This window comes from Amphiura filiformis, chromosome 5 (genome assembly GCF_039555335.1).
Source record: "Amphiura filiformis chromosome 5, Afil_fr2py, whole genome shotgun sequence".
NCBI classification, from domain to species: Eukaryota; Metazoa; Echinodermata; class Ophiuroidea; order Amphilepidida; family Amphiuridae; genus Amphiura; species Amphiura filiformis.
The window spans coordinates 11,146,923-11,158,277 of record NC_092632.1 but is presented as its reverse complement, the minus strand read 5'-3'; the positions used below and the strand labels follow the sequence as shown (position 1 = coordinate 11,158,277).

The following is an 11,355-nucleotide window of genomic DNA, read 5'->3' as shown; positions in this document are numbered from 1 at the left end:
GCTTATAATTTCATCGTCCACAAACTCATGTATCTGATTTCCCTGTGCGATATTCAGTTGGATGAAATATTACAAAGCAAACGCATATTAACAATACTGTGTAAGCTTTGTTTCCGAAATGAGAACAACAGTCTGCATATTGTTATGCAGCATTGTTATGGTAAATAATAGTACAACTCATTGTTGCTAATGTCAAACTTGTCACACAAGTAAATGAGAACATGATATAGTGTCCGCTTCATTTACCTTGAAAATTAATTTCGCTTCAAACGGGGAAGAACACATACGAGCCCGAATTTACCCACACAATTTCTCTTTTTTCAGGAGAAATACGCATAAAAAATTGCAACGAGTGTCAACTTATAATGTAATAATTATTCTCTTCGAATAGAGATAAACTTGTTTTTGCAATAGACCTGACCTTTAACAAAAACTTAAAGACAAAGCTTTTCTAAACGGACTTTGTTTATAAAATAATTCTTTAATGCAACACTTTGCAGGAGGACAACTATTGTCAACTCTCTATTACATTATAATGCATGTAACATTTATGTACCAATGGCGTAGCAGGGTGCACAGCAAAAAATAAGGAGTAAAGTGCTACCGACTAAAGTATGTTGATTAAAAAATAGACCAATTATTTACTCATCAACGAGTAAAAGACGATATTTGACACAACTCTTTGCCAGAGTAAAAATGGTCAATGGAAAGAAGTAAAATATTTTAATCGCCACATTGTATTTTACTCAAATCGCGTAGTAAACTCAACACGCGGAGTAAGTTTAATTCGACGACGTATTAAAATCCCGGGGGGGGGTACTCAGTACAAATGACCATACGGGGACGTGCCGCAAACATGGGTAGCATTTTCAGCCTTCTGGTATATCAATGACCCCTTTTTCAAAGCCTATTTTGGTATATGAATGGGTCCTTTTTCAAAATTTTCTCAATTTTTTCAGAAAACAGCCCAATTTTTCCTTAATCTAGCCAAAATTTTCCCAAAATTTTGGGAAAATTTGTAAAAACTAAGACAATTTTGGGTAAATTCGGCCGAAAATTTTGACTTTTGGTATATCAATGGGTCCAAATTTCTTGACAAATTGGTATATTTATGGGTCTACTTCCAAAATCTCAGCGGCACGTCCCTACCAAAACCAAACTTGAGTACCCCCCCCGGGATTAAAATTCATGTCATCATGGCGTATAAAAGCGGAGCCGGGATGCGGGTGCAGTGTCTGCTGGTGGAATGGAGTTTGTCAGCAGTACAACCAATGTTTGAAGGTACTAATTTCATTACTATTATTCATAACTTTATGTCCATATACCTGTTACACAATTTAGAAATCTTATTGTATGATTTGAACCGGATATAGACAGGTTTTTAAGTTAGTTAAGCTTATCAGTAATTGTCATCGGCTCACCATGCTAGCTGTGTATTTGCGATCGTAACTAATGTACTAGTCTGAGCAACCTCGAAGTACATACGCTGATGTGGACCAGGCCCGGGGACCAGGGGCGTACATGTAGCAAGCGGATAGGGTGGACAAAGTCCATGGGCCCCGAGCAAAAGCGAAAATGAAGTGGATAGGGATCAGGGCTGATAAAGGAGATGTTTAGAAGGCCTCACACTACTCCTTGTCCATATGCCCCAAAGCTCTTGCTACGTCCCTGATCCTGATGTTGACTCGTGCCACATAACTTTTTTGCAGTTATATGTAGTAGGAGAGTGAAACCATTGCAAAATATCACTTGAATTTTTTTTCCATAGGCAGTTTTCTTTTTCAGTGCATTTATAATATTGATCTATATTTTACTTACAGATCAGATGTGACTTTGGGATTTTTGTGCTGCCCTACCTCTTTCCAGGAAAGGTATTGAAGAAAGATGCACGAACGTCAGTCAACAGGTAAATTTCTATCAATAATGTTGCATTTAACTTGCCAATTTCTTTGTGCATTTCAGAATACATGTAGTTCATTGAATGTGTAGTTCATGAAACCTCAAATGCCAAGGGAAACCCCCCTATATAACCCCTTATCCTCACCGACAGGTGTTGGCTATCGTGAACTTTGAATAATCAACCGCGAATCTTATAATTATCTTGTTTACCATTTCTGTAAATTCTTGTCTCCTAAAGTTTGTGTCCCCTTGAAAATAGCATTGCCCGCTATCACAGGAATAATAATATAATAATTATAAAGATATTTTAAATATTTGCAAAATCGCATGAAAGTAGAAATGCCAATGCAATGGGTGATTACAATGTAAATTACATGTAAATATGTTATATTTGCTTTAATATTTCAAGAATTTCAGCAAGAGTTTTCATTTTTGGTTATATACCATCTGACCAATTATAGACAGTTTAAAAATAAGACATGCATAAATTTAGTTATTTGTGTTTTAATTCTTCCATCTGCTTCATCACTTTCGAGTACCAAACAAATTTTGATTTATGGTTGATACAATGAAAAGGTGGTGGATTTTCTATTTTAAGGCAGCTTTATTTCACTTGAATAGTCCCAATCCATGAAATTAATGTCCTTTATTACATTTTCTTTTATTTTACATGTTTCAGGAAGGCACAGCTTTGGACTGGTTCCTCGCCAACTTTACTGGACGCACGCTGCCATTTATATACTTGTGAAGCAAGTTGAATCCAGAACTGTGTTCGCCGTTTATATAAATGGATAGGCAAGCTTTTTCAATGCGCAACAGTGATGAAAGTTGTAGAACTTGTGGACAAGATATACCAAATCCTTCACATACAATGACTTAGCATATCCAGTACAGGCTGATCACTGCTATTTGGCAGTTCCTGGACACTATATCAGCTACTAAAGAACCTGGTAACATTAGACAATTCTTGAGTGTTAAAACATAATGAAGTGAAGACTTAACTTCTGTCCCATTTAAAACACTCAGCATCTATAACATTAATTTTCAAATGACTTTTTCACATCAAAAGTTTTGGGAGAGGTGACCGGCTTCTATTCTATGTTTGCTCACATTGGGTAATGAGACAATAGACATGCTATATTGTGATTTATTTGATACCTATTTTGAAAATAAAACCAGGAAAAATGCAGAATATTATATTTAATTTTGTATTCTTTTCATTCTTTTAGTTTAAAATACTGCTTTGTTCCAGCTGCAGATGGAGCCTCAATACAACTCGAAAGTGTTTTTTGCTTAATATTTGTTGAGTAAAATACGTTTCATGTTGCTCAAAATGTTGAGTAACACTTTACTATTCATCATTTTGCAAATCTTTTCACTTACGTTTTACTCAAATAATGAGTAATCGTTTTGATCAACACTTGCGTAAACCTTTACTCAAGGTTAAACGAGTAAATGTTTCCTTGTTTCAGAGCAAAAAAGGGAGCTACTCAATATTGGGTCAAATTTAATCAACAAACGTTGAGCAAATATTACTCCATAGTCAATGAGTAAAATTTACCCTCATCTTTGAGTAAAAAAGGGAGCTACTCAATATTGAGTAAATTTTACTCAACAAAAGTTGAGCAAATATTACTCCAAGTGAAAGAGTAAATTTTACTCTCATCTTTGAGTAAAAAAGGGAGCTACTCAATATTGAGTAGAGTTTAATCAACATGTGCTGAGTAAACAATTAATCAACCGAAGCTGAGTAAAAATTACTCAAAATTGGACTAGCTCCCTTTTAACTATCGTGATGAGTAATATTTTACTCAATATTGAGCTTTTATTTTTTGCTGTGTGCCGTTGTCTGGGAGGGGTGGGGTGGTCAAATATACCAAATTTACCGGCGATCCACATTTTGAACATTCCTCAATTTTACACTATGAAATTATGGTGTTTACCTGACCAGTTTGCATTTTTACACTATTTTACCATAAAATCAGTGTTTACTGGGCTAGAAATTATTCTGGTCGGTTTTAGCCGGCCGGAGCCCGGTAGATGGAGTTGACCGGCCGTGCAAATGCCGTCGGGGCTGCCCCGCGCCTGATACGCAACTGGAAGGTATGTCAAACACTGAATTGCCATGAATTACATAAGTTTGTAATGATTGGCATACATCTATTAATCGCAACGTCTCACAGCTTTTAATGGCTTTGTTCGATCTGAAGCAATCTTATGTCATTCACAAATGTAGACAGCTCAACTTAAAATCGTCTACATGACATTTCCGAAATGGATCGGGTGATGTATACAGACTGAATTTGATATTGTACCCGGAACAGAGTATATGTTGAAGATGTTAGAAACAAATATGACTTCGACCCACCACACTACGGCAAAAATATCAGAATTTCTAGTAAATTGAATAATAAAGTTCCAGCACTGGTATTACATGTACTTATTTTGCCTTAGTGTAAGCACTTTTAAGATAATGTCGCGATGTTTTTCAAAAATGTAATTATATTATTTACATTATAGACAAGTTCTCAATGGGCGAGGTAAGCAAGGTATTAAATGGTAGTACTGAGCTGAAATAACAATTATGAATATTAAATTGTAGATAGCCGACGCCTTTTATCCATGCAGAGCAGCCAGCGTTTTATGTGCGCTGGATATATTTAAAAGTTGTTCATCCTATCAACCCAGAAAAGTACATAATAATTTTCAAGTTGACGCCCTTGTGTTCTCAAATACATTAATACTAAGGAACTCATATTTAAATTGATAATTTATATTATGATAGTCTGAATCAATGCACCTATTGAAAACTTGAACATAAGTCACTGAATAGATTCATCAGGTTTGAAGATAAATAATTATATATTTTCATCAGAACAAAACCAAAATTTACTCACTAGTTTGACGGTTTTGCTTTTCATGGTCGTAAAGCAGAATATTGACTGATGATTACTTCTTCCGGTTGGACGAATCCCGAAAACAGAGTGTCCTCTTCTACGAATCCACCCCCCCCCCCCTAATCCAATATCACGAGGGAAGAAAGGTAGGATATTAACGAGCTCAAAAATTAAAAGTCTGTGTTTGTTCTTCTTGAACATGCCATTTTATGCCATGTATATTTATCATCTACTTATGACCATTATGAGCTAACTTCAATAGTAAATTGATTGCTTGATAGCTGATTATTCGGACATACCATTTGTTTTGAAATTTATAAATCATAACGTATCCTGTTTCAGATTCAATAAGCATGATTTAAAAGGAATTTTTTCGATATCATCTTGATAAAAAAAAAAAGTTATATTTTAGTTAAATATAGAAAAATGTCCCAATTTTATGTACAATATGGCATGTACTACATACCTAACACGGGGGAAATGATACCGTGAATAAAGGAAAAAAGTTTTCCCAGTTGAACACTTACAAAGGTAATGAAATTCCTAGTGAATAATATTAGATCGCTGCAAAACATTTGCCAGCAATAAGAACAACGAACTAAAAGTAAACAAAAAGAAAAAATATAAAAGAAATTACTTGAAATAGGAAACGTTTTTATTTCTTGCTTTACGACTTGGTAAGGCAACGAAAAAACAAGAATTAACTAGGTTTTCCAGTTAATATTGGTAAAATGTATTTGTCTAGACTATGAACGTCTGTTGTAGATCACGTAATGCAAGTAAATTCAGCCGAGATGAATGTTTGAGTTTGGACATGCATCGCGAAATAAAGTAATCATACACTATATGCGTTTCATGATAGAGTCATTGACGCACTATATAATAGAGTTTCATATAGCCTATTCATCTTGCAACATGTTTCTTTAGAATATATAGAGAAACAGAAAAAGGCGGGAAAAGGGCATAGTAATGTGATGTATTTGTCTATGTGCTGCGAGGTAATACTTTATACATGTAGATCTGATTTTTGAAACAAGTTTGATAACCGGCCTTGTGCCAGTGTTGCGGACGTTTCAAGAAAAGCAGCAAAAAAAAATAGGTGCATAGTGTTAGAGATTATTGTTGTTCTGTTTTCCTGAAAGCCTTATTGCATTGTAACAGGACTTATTAAGGGATGTATGGAGGACGGGAACCTGGTTTGGATTCCAGAGGGAGTGTGCCTGTAAGAGACACAGCCATCAGAAAAGAACTAGCTCAGATCGTGCGCCAAATAAGTCAGCAGTTCAGAAATTGCGATTATTTCCTAGTCTTGAAACAAAATAGGCAGAGCTAGGAATCGAACCCGTGACCCATTATGAAACTCAGTGCGTGACCACTAAGCCAAGTAAATATTAGCTGTGAGAAGTTTGATAGTAGTCCTTAATATTGATGAATAGAATAAATCAATACTGATATTTATCTAATGTACGATGCTATTCAAATAGACGTTCCATAGAAACTTGAAATATGTGAAATGGCTATCAATCATTCAATCAAGTTTTCAAGTTATCAACAATCAATAATAAAACCGATGAATCATGGAATATTGCTAATTACTTACTAATCTAACAAACAAATAAGTCAGTAAATAAATAAATAAAGAAATTGGCACAAATAAATAGATATATAATGCAGAATGCAGTTAGTATTTAATTTTCTGCTATACGCGCAAAGGCGCTGTGCTTTTAATACCAGCGCCTAATCAATAATGGGTCTTTCACTTCATTGTCAAACTACTGTGTTCCCTGTATGATTATGTATTGACCAGGTCCTATACAATTCAGTCGTAAACTGTATGCTTTATTACAGATCACAGTACCCAATCATACAACAAGGTCAGTCATTGGCCTGCTTGCTGAATAGCAGGGCATTATACAAAGAGATACCTCATGTAAGTGCCAATCACCGCACAAGTTTGATAACAGTTTGGTATATCCTTGGTATAAATCAAAATAATTATCAATAAACGTATCCAAAGCAGTATAAACGCAGTATAGACGCAGACGCAAGCTTTCATGCGGGAAATATAAACACACTCGCTATAGTCGTGCTCTTTTTATGAGATATTAATACGGCACCGAAGACTACGGCTGTTCCGAACTCAGCCAGGAACCCTGTTTCCAGACGAAAATTGTGATGTTGTCAGAATGAATTCAAAGTAATTATATCGTCAAGAGACCCACATAGAGGAATACGACATCTGTCCTGAGCCAATCTGCATTCTGTTGCCTGCAGATGATCATATATAAATTTTAAAAAGAGCCTGTCCAGATATCAGCGTTAATTTCATGGTAAGCTTAAAACGCATCGAAAACGCCAAACTGCAGAGTCAAAATATATAATATTAGTAAATTACCAAGGCGAATGGTAACGTAGGTATGTGGAAAAGAACTGTATTAACAATAACAAACAAGATATGTCGTTGGCATGTCGCTTTTTTGAAACATTAGCAAAAATATCAATTTTTTAGAAAAATGTCCCAAAATTTTAAACAAAAAACATGAACCTTTCAAATTAAATACATATCCGCACTCGGCGGCCCAGTCACTACCTGCCACTGTGATTTGGGGTAACTCGTTGCTTCCGCTCTCCAGTTACATGCACTTTAAGTTTGCCCATAGTCTTGTCACATTCTGATGTACACAACATGCTAAAGCCATGAAAGTACTGTTAGATATGTCTCCTTTAAGTTAGAGCCGAACAACTTCAAATGAACTCGCAATTTAATTACATCACCTATGTCTCTAATGAATAAATATATGTTTTGTTAGAATATGATGGCTTTAAATACCATCAGCTCTTATTTTAAATTATAAATTCCGAAAAAGAAAGAAGAAAACCATCAGCATGGTTTGTTAGCATCTGTAGGAATATCTATACCGTATTCCGACGAAGACAAAACAAAACAAATATAGTCCCGTTTGGCGGGAAAAGAGCATTTCATATAAATTACGTTGAGTGCAAAATTATAACAATCTGTACTGAGAGACTAAAGAATTGTGCACTCTAGCAACATCATCTTTGGGCATTGAGGTTGAACTCATAACAATTGATCGAAAATTTGGAACTAGATGCCAAAGCGTAGGTAATATATCACATGCCAGTTAGGATTATCTATCCAGTCACGCAGCTACACATGTAGCAATGGAAACCAAGAAATCAGATCAATTTAATTTCTACACCCTCAATCTGTTACTGAACACAAACGTAGAAGCTACTGAGCAGAACAATGCAACACAACATGATTTTAAATGTGATTAGGTCACAAAGAATAATTATTGGAATAAAAGAGTAGCGATTAAGATGCTTTATACACCTAACGCATGCAATAAACCTTGAAAGTTTTAATCTTTTACCATGTTTACGAGCAACCCATTTCACAAAGGTCAGGGATCACCGCATCTTGCGAAACCTGGAAATTACAACTAGGCAACTTAGAGGGCGGGCCGTGGTAAGAGAACCAGCCATCAGAAAGGACTAACTCAGATCGCGCCTCAATTAAACGCAAAATTAAAAAAAAAAAAAAACAGGCAGAGCTGAACTCGGGTCCTCCCGGTTGTGAAGCACGGTATAAAGCTGTATAACCAACTAACTAGAGAGATTGCGAAGAGACGTTCAATGGTAGTGCCATACGGTTTACGTATTACGACAGTGTGCGGTGGTGGAACGTCATAATGCCGTTTGCATCCAAACTAGTCTCCTGTGCAACCAGTTTGTGTATGTTCGTGATAGCCGCATACAGTCTGGCTCAAGACTACATCCAAATACAACTCATGGTTACACTGTGTACGATGTTTCGCTACTATGGTAACACATCGTTAGGAGTTACTGCCCATTGAGTCCAATTGAGTTGACGTATTTTCCCGCGTTACTTTAGTAACGAAATGTCGTACATAGTAAAAACTATTCTTTTCTGAATTATTATAACCAGACAAACATTTTGAGACCATTTTTTTATATCAAAATCGGATAAACTTTATGTGTCTGGCCCCTATGGAGCCCAAATTTCAACCTTTGACATTTTCGCTAATAACTCCAGACTGATTTGTCTTTAGGTCAAACTATATATTTTTTGAATCATTTTGACCTGAGGAATATTTTGGCATAACTTTTGACCAGATCGAAGCAGTTTGAGTTTTGACCCCTGTATAACCTTTGAACTCATATTGCTTTTATTGCTCAAGGGTGCCATTTTTGACCTCTCAGGCATCAAATTTAAATACGAAAATGTTAATCATACTTAACTTTACACTACAGGGAGAAGAACAAAAGGCATCTACTCGACTATTGGGTGCATCGAACCAGAGAAGATCAGAATAGATTCTCATCTTCCTGATCGAAATCGAATCCTTGGTATTGATATGCAAATACGACTGGCTGTATCTATTGCGCTAAGCATTTAGTCCAGATTAGCGACATTTGAGTTTTGCGGGCTATTGGAAGTCGCCATGGTGTATATTATTCGAATAACAAAATATAAACCTGATAACATTCAAAAAACATTTTGGTTTAAAATGTTGTTGTATTATTTTGTCAGTATAAAACGCTTATAAAGACTTTTATATAACCCGACATTGATATGTTATCACAATGTTTTAACTAAAACCAAAAGCTCATGCATTATCATATTTTTAAAAAATGTTTAAAAAAAACTTCGTAGTATCCATAAGAAAAACGCTCGGATAGCTGTTTAACGCAATTATAGCAATGGTCAGTGTTGGAGGACTCGGGACTCGGACTCGGACTCGAGTCCGGACTCGAGTCCTTTTTTCAAGGACTCGGACTCGGACTTGGACTCGGGAGCTAAGGACTCGGACTCGGACTCGGACTCGGACCCCAAGGACTCGGGGACTCGGCTCCGAGTCCTCCTCGAGTCCGGCAAAATAGGGTATTTTTAGGTCTTTCATTGTAAACTTCCTTGCTTGATCAATGATCACATCACATGATTACTTTAAGTAATTTTGCATGCAAATAAATTAAGTTTGTAAATAAAAGTACAACCAAAAAGCAAGATTGCTTTCAGTTATATCTTTATAAATGGTATTTAATCATAATAATTTGTTTTGACATGACTGCCTTGTTAGATGCAAGTCTAGAATGTAGCCTACATGAATAATAATACCCTGGGATGGGGCACTCAAGTTAAATTTTGGTAGGGGTGTGTGGTGCCGAACTTTGGGAACTAAGAACTGATTTGTGGGCAAAATAGGGGCTTGTTGAACTGAAATTTCAACATTGAACTGGAGCATAATGCAAATGTGGGTCTTAAGGAACTGTCGGAGAGCCTGAACAAGGGACCCTTGACCGCCGCACATACCATACCCGTACCACCTTTACGTGTGAGTGTCCACCCCCACCCCCGGAATAATACTGCATAGGCCTACAGCCAGATCCAACACCCCTTCGTTTAGCACCTGACGTTTGGTACTGACGTCATATTTTTATTGTCATAATACATCTTTTGCTCTCTTTAAAACACAAGCCTAATAAGTTACTGTGAGTCTGTGATTATTCTGTTTCCAAGGTATGCTATACCTAAGGGGCTGAGCAAAAAATTATGAGCATTGGGGAAGGTAAAATTGGGGTAAGAATTTTTGGCCGATCGAAAGGGAGGGTGGAAGCCATTTTTGGCAAACCGAGAATTTTTGGCACATACGGGGCTCCTTTCAAATAAAACGCTCTAAAAGGCTTATAGAAAAAAGTACGGATACGCTTACATATTATGCACATTTCCCTGCTCGCTGTGCTCACAACATAATCTTGGAATCCTAAAAATGGCATGTGCAAAGGGGGGGGACAAGCGATTTTTGGCAGACCGAGAGAGGATAAGCATTTTTGCAATTTCACCCCTCCCCGGGCTCCGCATAATTATTGCACAGCCCCCAAACAATACTAGGCATGCTAGGTGGGACGAGCAAATTATGTATTTACAAGAAAATAATATAGGCCTAGACCTAAAATTCTGGTTAAGTATAGGCCTACATTGACAAAGTATTGGTGAAAACCCCGGGGCTTGAATTTGATACATAAGGACTCGGACTCGGACTCGGACTCGAACATTGAGGACTCGGACTCGGACTCGGACTCGGACATCAGAAATTGGCAGGGACTCGGACTCGGACTTGGACTCGGACACCAAGGACTCGGACTCGGACTCGGACTCGGATGATGAGGACTCGACTACAACACTGGCAATGGTGATATATGACGTTACATGAACTGCTGTTGCCCGTCCAAAACAGACAATTCATACCGCATACATGTCGTAAGACGACACGATCTTGCCTAAAACTCCTTTTCGCAAGGTGTTTTTTTTTCGATTCAAAAAACACTTACGGTACTTAACTCGTGACTAATGATGGGTGTGTATCATTTTCATTTTGACAATCGTTAAAATAGATGATTTCTTTCAATTTTAAGTTCTCTAACGACTTATTACGAGAATAACATAATTGTTTCAAAAAGAAATCGAAAAAGATTAATAAAAACGGCTTTGATATAATACATATTAGTTCAAGAA

General features: G+C 36.7%; 1 long non-coding RNA gene across 1 annotated transcript; it reads left to right on the top strand.

Moving 5' to 3' along the window:
• The first annotated feature begins 1,184 nt into the window (after window positions 1-1,184).
• LOC140152617 (uncharacterized) lies at window positions 1,185-2,670 on the top strand. Its single transcript, XR_011859038.1, has 3 exons — window positions 1,185-1,281; window positions 1,821-1,906; window positions 2,579-2,670. It is a non-coding gene; the product is annotated as an uncharacterized lncRNA (long non-coding RNA).
• Window positions 2,671-11,355: the final 8,685 nt, after the last annotated feature.